The sequence below is a fragment of the Crocodylus porosus genome, unplaced genomic scaffold (assembly GCF_001723895.1).
Source record: "Crocodylus porosus isolate Cpor-Errol unplaced genomic scaffold, CroPor_comp1, whole genome shotgun sequence".
Lineage (NCBI taxonomy): Eukaryota > Metazoa > Chordata > Crocodylia > Crocodylidae > Crocodylus > Crocodylus porosus.
Window position 1 is genome coordinate 98,266,295 of NW_017728918.1, and position 15,778 is coordinate 98,282,072.

The 15,778-nt window shown below is 39.0% G+C and overlaps 1 long non-coding RNA gene across 1 annotated transcript in view; it reads right to left on the bottom strand.

Moving 5' to 3' along the window:
- Window positions 1-9,908: 9,908 nt before the first annotated feature.
- LOC109311979 overlaps window positions 9,909-15,778 on the bottom strand; it is a 167,124-nt gene continuing 161,254 nt past the window's right edge. The window contains exon 3 of the long non-coding RNA XR_002101672.1: window positions 9,909-10,396. This is a non-coding gene — a long non-coding RNA (uncharacterized LOC109311979). The remainder of the gene's footprint in view (window positions 10,397-15,778) is intronic.

Here is a 15,778-nt window from a genome sequence, read left to right on the forward strand (position 1 = left end):
GGGAAGGACGCAGCCACCCTCCTACAGTATGCTATGAGAATTCCCTTGCAGATCAGTCCTACCAGTACCCTGATTTGAGGTGTGCATCTGCAATCAGAGGAACCCACATGCAGGTTCTTGTCTTTGGGGATGTGCACCTTGGGTCAGGGCATCGTGGCATGCAAAGCTGTTGTCCTAAAGTACATAGCTCCTGAAGTCCCAGGAGTGCTAAGGGCCCAAACCACACATTTTAATACAGCTGATCACTCTCCAAAGATGATGTCTTTTTATAACCTTATTCATCTTCTTCTATAGCCGTCTTCGGGCAAAAGACTTGTTTCCACATTTCCCACATGAATGGGGGCACTGTCTCTAACCTAGTGGCCAAGAATTTTTTCTAGTAGTGGGCTGAAAAGGCCCAGCTTGGATCTGAGGTGGGCCAGTGCTTGGACCAGGCTGCTGCTGCTACTTCTCTCCACTGCTGTGGTGCAGCTTAAGTTCCAGCTGTGAAAGGGCTCCCGAAAACAGATACAGCCTGTGGGCCATAGGCCATCAACCTCTGCTTAAACCCCTACTTTATTGGGTATGTTGAGGCAGGAATCTTACTGAGTCTACTATTGCCTCTGTCCTACTTTATATAAATAATAAAATATTTACTGGAATAAGGATAACAATCTGCTATCTCCACATCCCAAGTGAGTACCATAACCAGAAAACTAGAGTCAGATACCCTCTCTTTCTAGTTCTCTAATCCAAGGAACATTTAGTTATGCAAGGTGGAAAAGCTTCAACAGAAGAAACTGAGGAAAAAGAACAGCAGCCTTGTGGTTATGGTATTCTCTTGGTATGAGGGAGCTCCACATTCAAGTTCCTGTCCCATGAATAGTTAAGTTTTTCTGCAAGATGAAGATTTCCAACAGGGAGACTGAGAGAGTTCTTTGCCCACCTTGGAACATTTGTTAGCTTAGGCTCACCTGGGATATGGGAGACAAATGGTCAAGCCCCAAGGCTTAATCCGGTAGAACAGACCTGAGAGCCTTGGTGATGTCTCCTATATTCTAGAAGAGCTATTGGCTGTTCCCAGATACGTCCTTTCTCCCTCTCTCTCTGCCAGAAATTGCAAATTAGTCAACACATCCCGGCAGAAATCTGATTTAACAACCCAACATTTTCTAGCAAAAAACTGCCTTGTAAGAAAAGTCACAGCCAGCTTTACTGCGTGTACAATTGTGCAAGATCGCTTTAAAGATCTGGCTCTCTATTTTGTCTCTGTTAAGACTCACCTTCTCAACAATCAGTCATCCCTGACAGTAGGGACTTTTATTTCATTTAATTTCTCTACAGCAAACATCGTATTTTCCTGGACTAAGCATATTTTCCTTTCTACCACAAGCAGTATAGAATAGTGGCTCCTCCATTATTATTTGGTCACAGTGCTTTTCTTCACATAAACAAAGTAAAACAAAACAAAGTTAACTTTCTTCTTCACAGCTCCTGAATTATAAATGAGTGACAAATTCCAAGTACAAGAGAGAATCAGGGTCCTAAAGTGTTGTACTCAGACCTTTACAAGATTTTAAAATCTCCCTAATGACACTGGCTTATTTTTAGGAATTTCTTCTCAGAGGTTTGCACTAAATTTTAGCTTCTTTCCATGCTAAATACTATCATGTGACCCTGAGATTTACTTTTTTTTACCAATGGATTATGGCACAATAAATTAATCAGATGACCTAAGCCCTGTGGTCTAGACATAGCCCAAAAGACTGAACATTTCCATGGGTTTATATTCTTCCCCCTGCTATCTCCCATTGTGTTGTGGATTTTTACTTCCATAATATTTTATTTTTTATAAAATATATCCAAAAACATTGGTTTTCAATTTAACTCCATGTTGGACTTGCTAAGGAATCCGTCCTTAAAGGTACCTACTCCTTTAATAAAAGTTTAATATAAGAATTTAATAACACTGGGATAGGAGTGAAAAATATACAGGTTTATATTACTAGATTGTTCACATTAAGCCAGTCTGCCTGCTGTCTTGGTGCTTCCTGTACAACTCTAGTATAAATCTGTGTACTCTTTATTTCAATCCCTTAGACAATTGCCTGAAATTTAAGAGTACTGAGTGAGTACTGCCTGGTAGAACAAGAACACCCTGTCTTCAGTTTATTGAATGAGAACTCTAGAAATATTCCAGTAGGTGCATAACTGCATGGCAAAACATTGTCAGCTTTTTGAGAAAAGAAATCACTGGGCTTGCAACTGCATGCTGATTCCTGCTTACTAGGTCACTAAAATGTACATCTTTTCTTACCCAGATAGTATAAAAGGTTTTTAAAAAAACAATAACCTCTGTAACCAAATAGAATAAAAACTGTAAGCAAACTCCTGACTTTACTGATGTCAAGCAAAAGAAAATGAATTATCTTCAATATACTTTTCATAAATGCTCTTAACATCCTACCAATACTATGCCAAATTATGGTTTGTAGTGAACACCTATTGAACACCTGTGCCTCTGAAGAATGAATAAATCACTTCTTTGTTTACACATCTTATATGCAGGATAAACTGCTTGCCTCATTTTTTTCTTACATAGGAAGGAGGCCTATGGAACTTCTGGGGCATGTGTAAATTTGGCAGTCAAATATTTACTTGGACTATCATTTCAGCATGGGGCTCTCAGTAGGAATAAATACATATTTTTACTGGATCAGCCATGGATCAGATGTGTGTACTATGTCTGTCTTAGGCGTGATTTATATTGTTCTATATTGTCTTGTACTGTTTTTCATTTTTAAACAAAATACTTAAAAGCCAACTTCCACCCTTCCATGTCTGCATGCAATTTCTAAAGAAGCCAATATAAATCATGGGTGTGCATTTTTAGAATGACTCTGAGCCTAAAATTGGTTTCGGAGGGATTTTGGGTGGGGAGGATGAACTTTCATGCCGATACAGTTGTTTGTGATGTTTATGCTTCTGCTTTTTATTGTGAGAAAATTTATTAAAAGTTAAACCCTAGAAATGAAAGAGTTTAAGATGTTTTCAGATAAATATTTCTTTTGCTTTAATATTCAGGTATTGGAAAATAGAACATCACAAATAATGCTAGTACCACCTGCCTTGCTAAAGCAAACTCCTGTAGGAGTTTTATCATTTTAACAGGACGTGAGAATCAGACTCAGGGGGTTCCCCAATATAAGAATAATAATAACAATAATAATAATTGCATTAAAATGTATGCGCTAAATTTAAACATGGATGAGGTTTTTTGTGCTTAAATGTAACTCCCATTCATGCCAGTGGAAAGTATCCTGTTGATTGGACTTGAAACATGTCTTTTCTGAATGGTTGAATACATCAACATGCTTCCTGATGCCCTTCTGTTCAGATTCTGTGTTCTCAGTTAAAAGCATGATTTGCATTTCTCTGCCCAAAAATACCACATGCAGGGGAAAATATTTACATGGATTTTTTTTTTCAAACACAGGTTTAATTTTGCAAACAGAGGCCACCATGTCATCTTATATACTTTTTCTCTTTTACTGTGGTTAAGAAATTATTTTGGGTGTAAACACACTTCCACTTAGCATTCTTGTACTAAGCCAAATTCCACACAGGCTTATACCCTATGAAACCTCATAGTACAAGAAATAAGGTGGGGTTGAATGTGGTAGAAAGGGCAGAATTAGGCCATCTATGTTTAAGAAAAAAACAGAATTCTTTGACTTTATGACCTTTATTTTATTTTTAAGATAAAGTTAATATTTAGCCTAAGTTATGATAATATAAATAATGTTCAAGCAAGTGTTATAAGAATCTCATAATTATAAAAGATTAAACTGAAAAAGAAAAACATTTTGCCAATAATATGAGGACCAAAAGGAGGAGAGGAAACCCACAGTAATTCAAAGATGAGATCAAAAGTAAATAACGTATTGTTATTTAAATTAACACATTCAATTATTAATTTGCTATTGAAATGTCAACTTTTCATACTTAGTTCACAAACTAACTTATCAAAATGTGAGGAGATGATTATCTTTATTTAGAAGAGCTTCTTTTTAGCAAAATCCTTATATTCATATGATGATATTTTATATTGTTCTAGATATTGTTCCTTGCAGTTGTAGGTGATGTGAAGTTGTGACATTATGGTCTTCTCCTGGGCCTTTGAGTTTAGACCCTTTAGTTAAACAAAAGGGACTAGACTTGAAGGCCCAGATGGCTCTTTCCTGTTCTATGTTAATGTCTTGTATAAGCTCCATTTCTTTTCAGGTACAGCAAAGACAGTGACAAGTAAAAGCACTAATAACAAGAACAATGGCCACAAATTGTTGGAGAGCAGATTTGGGTTGGACATTAGGAAAAAAAGTCTTTGCAGTAAGGGTTGCCAGAATCTGGAATGGGCTTCTAAGGGAGGTGGTGTTCTCCCCTATATTGGGGGTCTTCAAGAGGAGACTGGACAAGCACCTAGCTGGGGTCATCTGACCCCAGGGCTCTTTCCCGCCCAAGGCAAGAGGGTGGACTCAATGACCTACTGAGGTCTCTTCTGACCCTAATATCTATGAATCTATAATGACTCAAGCCATTATCCTATAATTCAATGTGCATGGTTGGATGTCTGTGCCTATGCAGACAGCCCCATGGAATACAGGTTCTAACTAATGAATCAAGCAGTGACAGTATTTTTTTCACATAAATAAGGCATTTCTCCATGCTGTGTTCATAATACAATCCTTATCTCATTACCACAATAATCTTAGAATCATAGAAAATTAGAGTTGGAAGGGACACCAGAAGATCATCTAGTTCAACCCCCTCTCAAAGCAGGACCATCCCCCCAACTAGATTATTCCACCCAAGGCTTTGTCTAGCTGGGTCTCTAAAACCTCCAAGGATGAAGACTCCATAACCTCTCAGCATAACCTGTTCCAGTGTTTTACTACCTTCCTAGTGAGAAAGTTCTTCCTAGTATCTAACCTAAACTTCCCTTACTGCAACTTGAGAGCATTGCTCCTTGTTCTGTCATGTGTCACCACTGAGAACAGTTTAGCTTTATTCTCTTTCAACCCCCACTTTAGGTAGTTCAGTGCTGCTATTAAATCTCCTCTCAGTCTTCTCTTCTCTAGACTAAGTAAGCCAAGTTCCCTCAGCCTCTCTTAATAAGTTATGTGCCCCATCCCCCTCACCATTTTTGTTGCCCTCCGCTGGACTCTCTCCAATTTGCCCACATCCTTTATGTAGTAGGGTGCCCAAAACTGAACACACTACTCCAGATGTGGCCTCACCAGTGCTGAGTAGAGGGGAATAATCACTTCCCTTGACCTGCTGGCAACACTCCTAGTAATGCATCCCACTGTGCTGTTAGCTTTCTTGGCAACAAGGGTACACTGCTGGCTCATATTCAGCTTATTGTCCACTGTAACCCCCAGGTCCTTTTCTGCAGAGCTGCTGCCCAGCCAGTCAGGCCCCAGCCTGTACTGGTGCATGGGATTCTTCTCTCTTAAGTGCAGGACTTTGCACTTGTGCTTATTGAACACCATCGGATTTCTTTTGGCCCAATCCTCCAGTTTGTCTAGGTCACCCTGAATGCTATCTGTACTCTCCAGTGTATCTACTACTCTCTCCAACTTGATGTTATCTGCAAAGTTGCTGAGGGTGCACTCTATGTTATCTTCCAATTAGTTGATGAAGATATTGAACAAAACCAGCCCCAGGACTGACCCCTGGAGCACTCCACTTGATACTGGCTGCCAACTAGGCATCAACCCATTGATTACTGCCCTCTGAGCCTGATGCTCCAGCCAGTTTTCTATCCCCCTTAAAGTCCATTCATCTAGCCTGTACATCCTTAGCTTGCCTGTGAGAATGTTGTGGGAGACCATACAAAAATCCTTGCTAAAAACAAGGTACACCACATCCACTGCTCTACTCTCATCCACAGAGCCAGTCATCTTGTCATAGAAGGCAATCAGGTTGGTCAGTCATGACTTGCCATTGGCAAATCCATGCTGACTGTTCCTAATCACCTTCTCCTCCAAGTGCTTAGAAATGGATTTCTTGAGGATCTGCTCCATGATTTTTCCAGGGACTGAGGTGAGGTTGCAGTAATCTGTAGTTCCCTGGATACTCCTTTTTCCCTTTCTTAAATATGGGCACTATCCTTGCCCTTTTCCAATCAAGTGGGGTCTTTGCCAATTGTCATGGGTTTTCAAAGATGATGGCCAGAAGCTCTGCAATCACATCAGCACAGTTGGTCATAGATGGTATGTTCAACAATTTAAGCGGGAACACTTGAGAAACATGGATCTTTATAAAATGTATAATCAGGAATCAATAACCAAGAAATAGGTTGTTCCTTTCTAAAGTTTCTGGAATAAATATTCATATATTAGTGGATTTCATAATAAATCCCTGATGCTGGAATTAGTTCACCAACAGATCCAAGTTAGACATTTTTTTTTGTATGTGGAGTTCAAAACTAGGACAGCAGCCTGTCAATCTCCTCTTATTATGATTTTGCAATATTTTCCTTAAAAAACTTAGTCTGCAGGTTTACATTTTTCATACTTTTTAGCCCGGGGAAACAGTTTTTCATGTGGGAAAAATTTGGTACAAATCCATTGGGCTGGTTTTAATTATTTGAACATGAAAATATGGTGTAAAAATGTTTTAAATGTTTTTTTCATACTCAAATTACTCATAAATTTGTTTTTAAAACTTTGGAACCTTAGTTCTCAATGAGAATTAATGCCTTTTAAATTGTTGTAGATATTAAGTTTAGAAATAATGAAGCATTAAGGTACCCTGTGACAGGTGGTGCAATTATTTATATGTACAATCAGCCATCGTTTTCTATATTCTCTTTATTTTTGGTGTATTACAAACAAAAAACTAAGTGAAATGCTATGGATATGCATTTTAACTCTCTAAAGTCAAAAGATAATGTCTACTTCATCTTCAGAAGGTTGAGTCCAACAAAACATAATACACATGCAGAAAGGCTCTATAGCTTTAACCGTTATTTAGTGCCTTTAAACTCTCAGCCATAATACCACCATAAGAAAAGCAGCTGTTGTTCTCTTATTTTCCACTGGATGCAAATCTGTATCTAACTTATTTAGTATCAGATTCATTCCTTCCCCCACACCTCCAATGGTTTATTGAAGAAAATATTGTTTTGCTCTTTATATATCTGCTGAACGTAGTTCTCTTGAAAGACACCAATGTCAGGCCACATAATAATTAGCATAAATTCAAATGGGGATATATATGATCAGCTATTATCATGGAATACAAATATGATTAAGTAACATGAACTTCACTGAAAAAATATGTCCTGGTGTACCCATTTAATCTACAGCCAGTTCATAAACAGTCCCCATCAGAAAGACCTGTCCCTGTGCCTAATGTATTCCTTTAACCACACTTCCAGTTTGACAGTTTCCAGGATGCTTCCTTGTTCTTCAGAACATATCAAAGAATATGTTTATTTGTAAATGGGGATATTAGCTTTGTAGTGAACAAATAGTCATGTGATATTTTAATGAGAACATTTTCAAAATCAAGCTACATTTAAAAAGTTAAAAACAAGGTAGTGAATCTTCAAACCACCTAACTTAGGCTGTTGTCAGATAATGTTGTTCCGAGGAAGAAAATCAGGCAAACCTACAGCCCTCGACACTGATTAAACAAGCATTTCTGTTTGAATATTGATAATCTTTTTTTTTGCTGCTGACTTGCTGTGATAATTGAAGAATAAACAGAGCTGTTCAAAAGTTGGCAGCTTCTCTCTGCAGAGGTTACTGCCAACATTTCCTTTGGTTTCCCCATTTTTTGGGGGGGTTCACACCCTTTTCTCCAGAATGTTGTGGTATGTCAAGTTCATCTTTGAATGTTGTGTTGACCCTGAGCTAACCTAAAAACAGAGGGGATTATTCATGACCAAAACTGGATTTAAGAACTTGAAGACCAAACCATAAAGGCTGAGTTTCATAGATTTATCAAGAAATCACAAATTTGAAATGATTTCAGCATAAAAGTTGACTTGAATCATCACTTTGTTTCTATTTCACGTTCTTTCAAAATATCTAAGTTATAATTCATGAAGACCCTTTCACTAATAAAATTAATAATAAAAATAATAATTTAGAAATGATAACAAAGCTCACATATGGAGATGCTACTTTTGAATGGTTTTGTTGTAAATTTTCTGCTACTCTAAAAAGAACAATTTCTTGCAAACTAACTGTTGACTCATTCCTACCAAGCACGAGAGATTCTGGCCTTGACTGAGTGAAATATGTAAGTACATGCTGAAAGTAAAGTGTGGTTGTTTGGCGCATCTACATGAGATACTAACCATGCAGTAACTGGAGTTACTGTGGAGTCGTGCCAACTAAGGGCTGCTTCATGATGCTGACTGTACAGTAGCTCATAACTACTGAACAGTAGCCTTGTGTCACACTTCTTGCCATGCAATGCTACTGTGCAGTAATTATGGGCTACTGAGTGATCAACATCTTGTGTAGACACAGCCTTTATATGCTTGTTTAATGTCTAAAATATGCATAGTCCCTCTGAACTCACTCGTAATACTCTTGTGGATGCCGCTTTGGATTCTGACCTCTGCCTCCAAAAGACATTTTTTGCATCATGCTTTTAATATTGGATAAAATGGATGAAAAGTAGGGGTATCGTTTTTGTCCCATTCTGGGGAAAAGTCAATACCAGAACCCATGATTGCCTCCTTTTTACAGCAGTGTCTATTTTAGTTGTTGATTTTAAACAAGTCAGATTCTTGGTTTTCATACATTACAGTTGCCTTCATGCCATCATATAAACATTTTTCAAGGTTTAGTAGTATATATGGACAGCCAAGTTTCTTCAGAACAACATAAAGCCCCAACTGATTAACTAACTATGTCAAAGGCTTTTGTTAAATCTATCAACGCCATGTGCATTGAGATACACTTTTCTCTGTATTTTTCCTGCAGATGCCTTAGAGAGAAGATCGTATCTATGGTAGACCTTTGTGAGTGGAAGCCACACTGACTCTCAGGATAGATTCTCTCAGCTAATGTTTGAAGTCTAGGTAAAAGAATATGGCTTAAGATTTTTCCCACAATGTTGAAAAGAGATATACCTCTGTGGTTATTACAGTCACTTCTGTCTCCTTTGTTTTTATAGAGTTGAATGAGTGTCCTTTAAATGTTGCAGAACAGTTTCTTCTAGCAGTACCTCATATGATCTTTGCAGCAAGTCTTTGTTTGCACATTTGTCAGCTCCAGCAGCTAAACAGTCAGGTCCTGAAGCTTTGTTATTAGGAATTTTTTTGATGCATTGTTCAAGTTCTTTTAGTGTAGGTTTGGCACCCAGCAAATTCATAACTTCAAACCAATGCAATTAATCTAGCACATGTTGGTCTACTATAGAGTCCCTTGAATATCATTCCACAGTGCACCTATCCACCTCTTCAGTTGCTTCCCCTTATCAGTTATGATATTACCATCCAGGTCTTTCAATGGATCTGTCTTGTACTTTGTCATCCCGATGGCCTTGCTAATGCCCTCATACAACCATCTACTGTCACCTGCATCAGACACCTGTTGGATGCTGGCTCAGAGACCAAGCCAGAATTCCACCTCCTGGAAGCTGTTTGAACAATCTTATGAGTGTCTCTAATGTTGTTGAGTGAATCAATAGTAGAAGTAGACTTTTCAGGGGTTAGGGCAATTCTTTTTCTCTCACTGAGTGGCAGCAGTACCTCCAAATGGTTTACAAAGCAGTCAATGTTTTTCTTAGTACACTTCCCAAAATTCTTGATCACCACATTGTACATACTTGTATTCAGGACTTCCCATGCATATTATGCAGATTCATTTGTTCCAGATGACTTTATTACTCCTTCACTGAAAAGCCATTTCTTGACAGGATCATCTATTTGGCACAAGTCAATATGAGGTTGTCTGGCAGGTTTATTGCAGTGGATCTTCTTAGCTTGAAATTTCACTTTGCAGCAGACAAGGGAGTGGCCTGTGTCACAGTCCATGCTTTGAAAGAATTGTGTATGCAACATACCTTTCAAGTGTGCAGGCCTTGTCAGAACCAATTCCAGATGATGCCAGTGCTGGGATCTTGCGTGTCTCCATGATGTTCTTCTGATGTTACCAGCAAAGAAGGTCTTGGTCACCAATAAGACTTGACTGGCACAGAACTCAAGAATGCTCTGACCATTGTCGTTCATATATCCAATGCCATGCCTACCCAGAACCTTAGGCTACATCTCAGCATTGGACCCAACTCTTGCAATGAAGTCTTCAAGTACTAGAATGGGTTCCTTCTGTGAAATCCTGCCAGTTAGTTCTTCCAGATGCTGATAAAAGCTGCCCTTCTCCTCATCACTAGCCTGTAAATTTGGATCACAGACACTGTCAAAGTTGATGAATCCCTTCTGTAGTCTAACTGGAAGTGTCATGGTAGGTATGGACACCACAATTGGAACTTCACACCATGACATAAGTTCATTTCTGATAGCAAAACCTGCACCATGCTCTCTCCTTACTCCTTTAGATTTACCATGCCAGTAAATGGTATAGACCTTCTCCTTTATGAAGTGTGTGTCTAAGAGCTGAGTTTCTGAAAGAACTGCAATATGAATTCTGAAATGTGCAAACTTGTTGCTCAACATAGCCATTTTCCTCAGATCCAAATCCAGATCAAACTATCTAGGGGTCAAAGTATGAATATTCCAGCAAGCAATGCTGTTTATAAAATTAGTTGAGCCAGGATGTAAGTAATGATACAAGACTTGTTTAACTCACCTTTTCTAGGGTCACTTTCATGCAAGGGAAGCAAGCTACCCTGAAACAGGGCTGCTTGGAAATCTTAGTAGCTGCCTCAAGGGCTCTTATACCTCTCTCAAATCCCTGTGACCATTTTGCCAAGACCTTTAGTGTATATGCCTAGGCAGAGTTATGGAGAAGTGGAGACTGCCATACACCTGATGTCCCCTCTTTAGACTGCTGAGCTAAAATCCAAAGGCCAGAATGAGTCTAGACATTTAGTGACACAGAGATTGTAGCTTCTGCCAGAGAGAAACCTGAACAGAGCTGCTAACTGCTTGCCACTTCAGTGTGAGGACCTTTTCTGTTAGGGTGAAGTCCCTTAACCTGTCTTCAATAAAGATGTGCCCACAAAACAGCACAGGATGCAGTTAAACACCAAGTCCAAGATGTGAGCGTTCAGAGTAAACCCATGAATAGAGCACTTCACTAGAGTGCAGGAGATCCATGTTTAAATGTCTGCTGAGTGAGGGGAGACTTGAACCCAGATCTCCCATTTCAGAGCCAAATGCCCTGATCAACAGTCTATTGGCCGAAAAGGTAGCTTGCCTGTCTGTCCTTCCTTTGGGTTTTTTCTATGATGAGTGTTTCAGACCTTACATGGTGTTACACACGTGACAGGGCAATTCTATTCTGACCTCTGAGCTTGTGAAGTCAGGGTGCAGCCTTTTATGTTTGCTGTATAAGTGTAAATAGAACCCAAATTCTGTGTAAGTGCCAAAATTTGCATTTATATGGCTACATAAGTGCTACTTAGGCATGTAAAGGTGAAGTGGGATTTAGCCCTTTAAGCCTTGCTGCTAATGTATCTGTCAATCTGTAAAAATGTAGCGGAGATTTAACAAATGTCAGAGATCACCATTGTCTTTAGTGTCCAAATGATTACTGGTGGCATCTTTTTACAGTAACGATTAACCAAATTACAATAATATGTAGTCAGCCATGATTATGAAATTCTTCATGAGACTATGTCTATTGAGAAACTCTAATACCTGAGGAAGCTAATGGAAGGTCTCTTTACAAAAAACAAGTGGATAGTGAAGAAAACAGAATTTCAGCTGATTATGAGATTGATCCTTGATACTGCACATTTTTACTCTGTTAGGGCTTCTTGAGATACTGTATGCTCTAATGGCTAACCAATTAGATTGTCAGGCAATGCTGTATTTAAGGAATCTTATTCATTATTTATCTTTAAAAGATACATGAAGTATATTTATATTTACAGTACTGTACAGTGCCCCTGCTAAAGTTTGTTAATAATGATTATAAATATTTTGAATTCATCTCCATGATGGATACTAGCACCTTTTATTATTAAAATGTAAACCATGCAGAGATAACAAAGTCCTTGGCAACTCTCTCTCCATATAAATTATCACCATTTATGTAGCAAGATCTGGTCATTTTATTCTTGTGCATGGCCTTGTGCAGTGGACGCAATCTCTGACTGGTGTGTCTAATTGCTACCACAATTCTAGTATTCCTAGTTCTACTGAAGATGATGATAATCCAATTAGTTATACAAAGGTAATGAATTGCACTGTTGCTCTGTTGAGCACACAAAATAAAGGACTTTGAATCGTCTTTCACAAAGAAACTGTCTTAGTTTCAGTAGAAACAATTAACCTGGTTCTTTATTGTCTTGTACCTTGACTAGGCATTTACTTCACTGCCATATGAATGTAAAATATGCTTAGGTCACACTGGCAATACTTTTATACATACTCCAAGACACAGTGTTTTTATATTTATGTTGCCCTGCTATACATGCCTGCAGAAGATTCAGAGCAACAGAAAATCAAGCATAAAGTTTTCAGAGATTCAGAAACAGAGATATGAAGCTATTGAATGACATTCTACATGTAATAAAAAATTTCTCCCCATCTCTGGTAACTCTTGCCATATGGTTTCCATGACATTATCCACATTTATTTTAAAAAATTATATATCTTCAAAGTATGAGGCAATTCAAGAAACTATTTTTGTTCATTTTCAATTTCAGGCTGCTCTGAAAAATGAGAGGTCTCATATATTTTTATATAATTTTCACATGCTTTATTTTTGAAAATGATAATTCAAGTAGTCAATCTCACTATGGTGACGGGCCACTGCTGACAGACACATGTAAAAAAGTGTGAGCTACAAAGGACAGGCAACGACATGACATAAAGCAGTATGAATACATCTGAATGACCTGGTACCCATCATCTAAATATTTGGATGCCTTTGAATTTTCCCTTCAGTGTGTCTTTCACTAGCACTTTATATTTCTATCAGTAATCTAATAATTCTTTCACACTGTTTCCTGGTGGTTGCTTTCCATCTGGGATAGTTGTCTGTACACACTAAATTTCTTCCAGCGATAGGCTTTCATCCTTGTCTTGCCATGCAGATGTCAACAATTATTTTCCCTGAGGTACTTTTTGTCCACCTCCAAAAATAGTTACTATTTTCTAAGAAAAAAGGAAAAGAGAATAAAATTGAAACTATTGCAATGCCACTATATAAGTGGCTGATTTATGGTGACTGTGAATACTGGACTCATCACTGCCTCTCAAACAGAATAAAGCACAAATAGAAAAACATAAATTGAATTTTACACTGAAGGATAAAAATAATTGATTTCTATGTGAGAAGAGGCTGAAAACACTAGGACTTCTAAATGCTAACATTGTCGATACTTTTGCTAGTAGGCCATTCTAAATACATGTTGGATAAACATTTGTCTGGGATGATTTACACAGGAAAAATAATGCCTCTAGGAAGGAGTTGGGCTTGATAAATTCTAGAGGTTCCTTCCAGACCAAATTTTCTATCCTCAGCTCCATTAGATAGGGTGAAATATGCAGAATAGAACACACCCCTTGATCTTCCTCAGTAAATAATGTCTGAAATATTATCCCTTAGCCCTGGATTGAGTGTATTTAATCACTGCATCCAGGGGCAGATCCAAAGGGGATGCAGTGGCACAGATGCACCCTCCTTTCAATTGATACCACAGGAGCAGCAGTTGGAAACTTTCTAAGTCACTGGAGGAAGGAAGAATTCCCCCCTCCTTCTTTCCCCTCTATGGCAGGTCCCATCCCTTCCAGTCCCCCCTCCCTTACCTCCCACTGCAGCTGTCCGTGCTGACTCAGGGGTGGGGCAGGATGGGGTGAGGGAGGCACCACCACTGCCCCTGCCCATCTCCAGATGGTCTATGTAGGAATCTGGGCTCAGCTGGGGACAGCAGCAGTGGCAGGAAGGTTCCTCCTGCCTGCTCACCAGAGTAGGTGTGGGTGAAGGGAACCCACCCACTGCCCACCACTGCTACTAACTGTGGCTGGCCCTGGTACTATGTGCAGTCCAAATGGCAGTCATAGGAAGAACAGGAGTGGCTCTGGGGCCTCCCCACACAGCCTCCGGAGCAGGCAGGAACAGTGAGGTCAGTGGCAGTGCCAGGCGGGGAGGAGAGGATTGGAGGTAAGGGGACATGTCACTGAACACAGAGGAAAGGAGGGGGAACAGGGAGAGGAGAGATAAATTCTTACCTGACTGAGGGACTTTAAAAGTCCCTTATTGCTGCTCCTCTTGTGCCAACCTGGGGATTTGGGGAAGCATTGCGGGAAAGGGGTCTGAGAGCAGGGGGTGCAGCCACCCCTGCACTACCTATGAATAAGTACCCTTTTCTGCTGGACCTGTGATAGAAATATAGTATTTGCTGCTCTTGGTGACATGCTTCACTCTGATTAGATGACCCCCAGTAGCTGCAGAAGCAAGTCTGTTATGTGAATCACACAAAAGTATGCTGCACCCCTACTACAAGAGTTCTGGAGAGCCACAAAGATGGGAACCATGTTATATTCATGTTCAAGTAATAGCTATAAATATATAGGTATATATACAGATGGAGAGAACAGCAATATACAGAACAGCAAAGAAATCAGATTAATTTAGGAGAGAGTATGAGCTGTAGATATAAATTTTATGCTATTCATTAGCAAAAACATCTGATATATATCATATTATATGTATATGAACCCCCCTTTATCATTACTTTTTAAATGATCTTTGTTGTAAGTGTGCACATTCTTCCTTTTCTCATATGGCAGAATAATATTATGTCAAAAGGAATCATTCCTCAAAGTAGACAGATTCAGTTTCACAGCAAACATTAGAAAGAGCTCAAAACCCAGCACAGCATGTTCTGGAGGAGGAAAAGTCTGTTACAGCTATATGTAAAAATGTAAGGGCAAGGCCCATTACCTCTAAATTCAAAGCCTGCACTGCATGTTGAAGATGTTGAGAAAGGGAGTTGTTTGCTTTTTGTAACTCCTGTTTTCTTTTGCCTTTTTAAACTCCCACCAACTTTATCCCCCTGGAATGTGCTGATAGGCTGGATTGAGTAATAACATGTCCAGGAACAGATTCTTCCCACCCAGAGATCAAGAAAAATGCAATTAGCATACACTGGAGAAATTGGAGTATGCTGTCATGAGGACAGTGCTCACTCTTAAACAACTCAAAACTCACAGACACCATGACCCAAGGTCTACTGTTTTGCAGGGCTTAGAATGAGGCTAGATGAAGTGATAAATAACAAGCATATCCACAGGGACCTGATAATGAACTTGCCCCACAGGAAATTAAATACATTAAACTTCTGAGGTGTGAACTGTTGCTTTCATTTTTCACTCAAATTCTGTTTCCATCATCACATATTAGTTTCTTGATAGCCATATAATACAAAGTTTGGCCACACCATAGAAACAACTTTTTCCGGGATGACTTCCTATAGTTTGTCAAATAACAAGGTTATATAACTCAGATCTGGCAATGTTGAGATTTTGCTGTCATTTACATTAAGAGAATTTTTTAAAATATATCTGAAGTGGCCTTCTGTATATACAAACATGGATGCAAATAACTTACAGTATTTCTTCTAACATTTTGGAAGTCTCTAG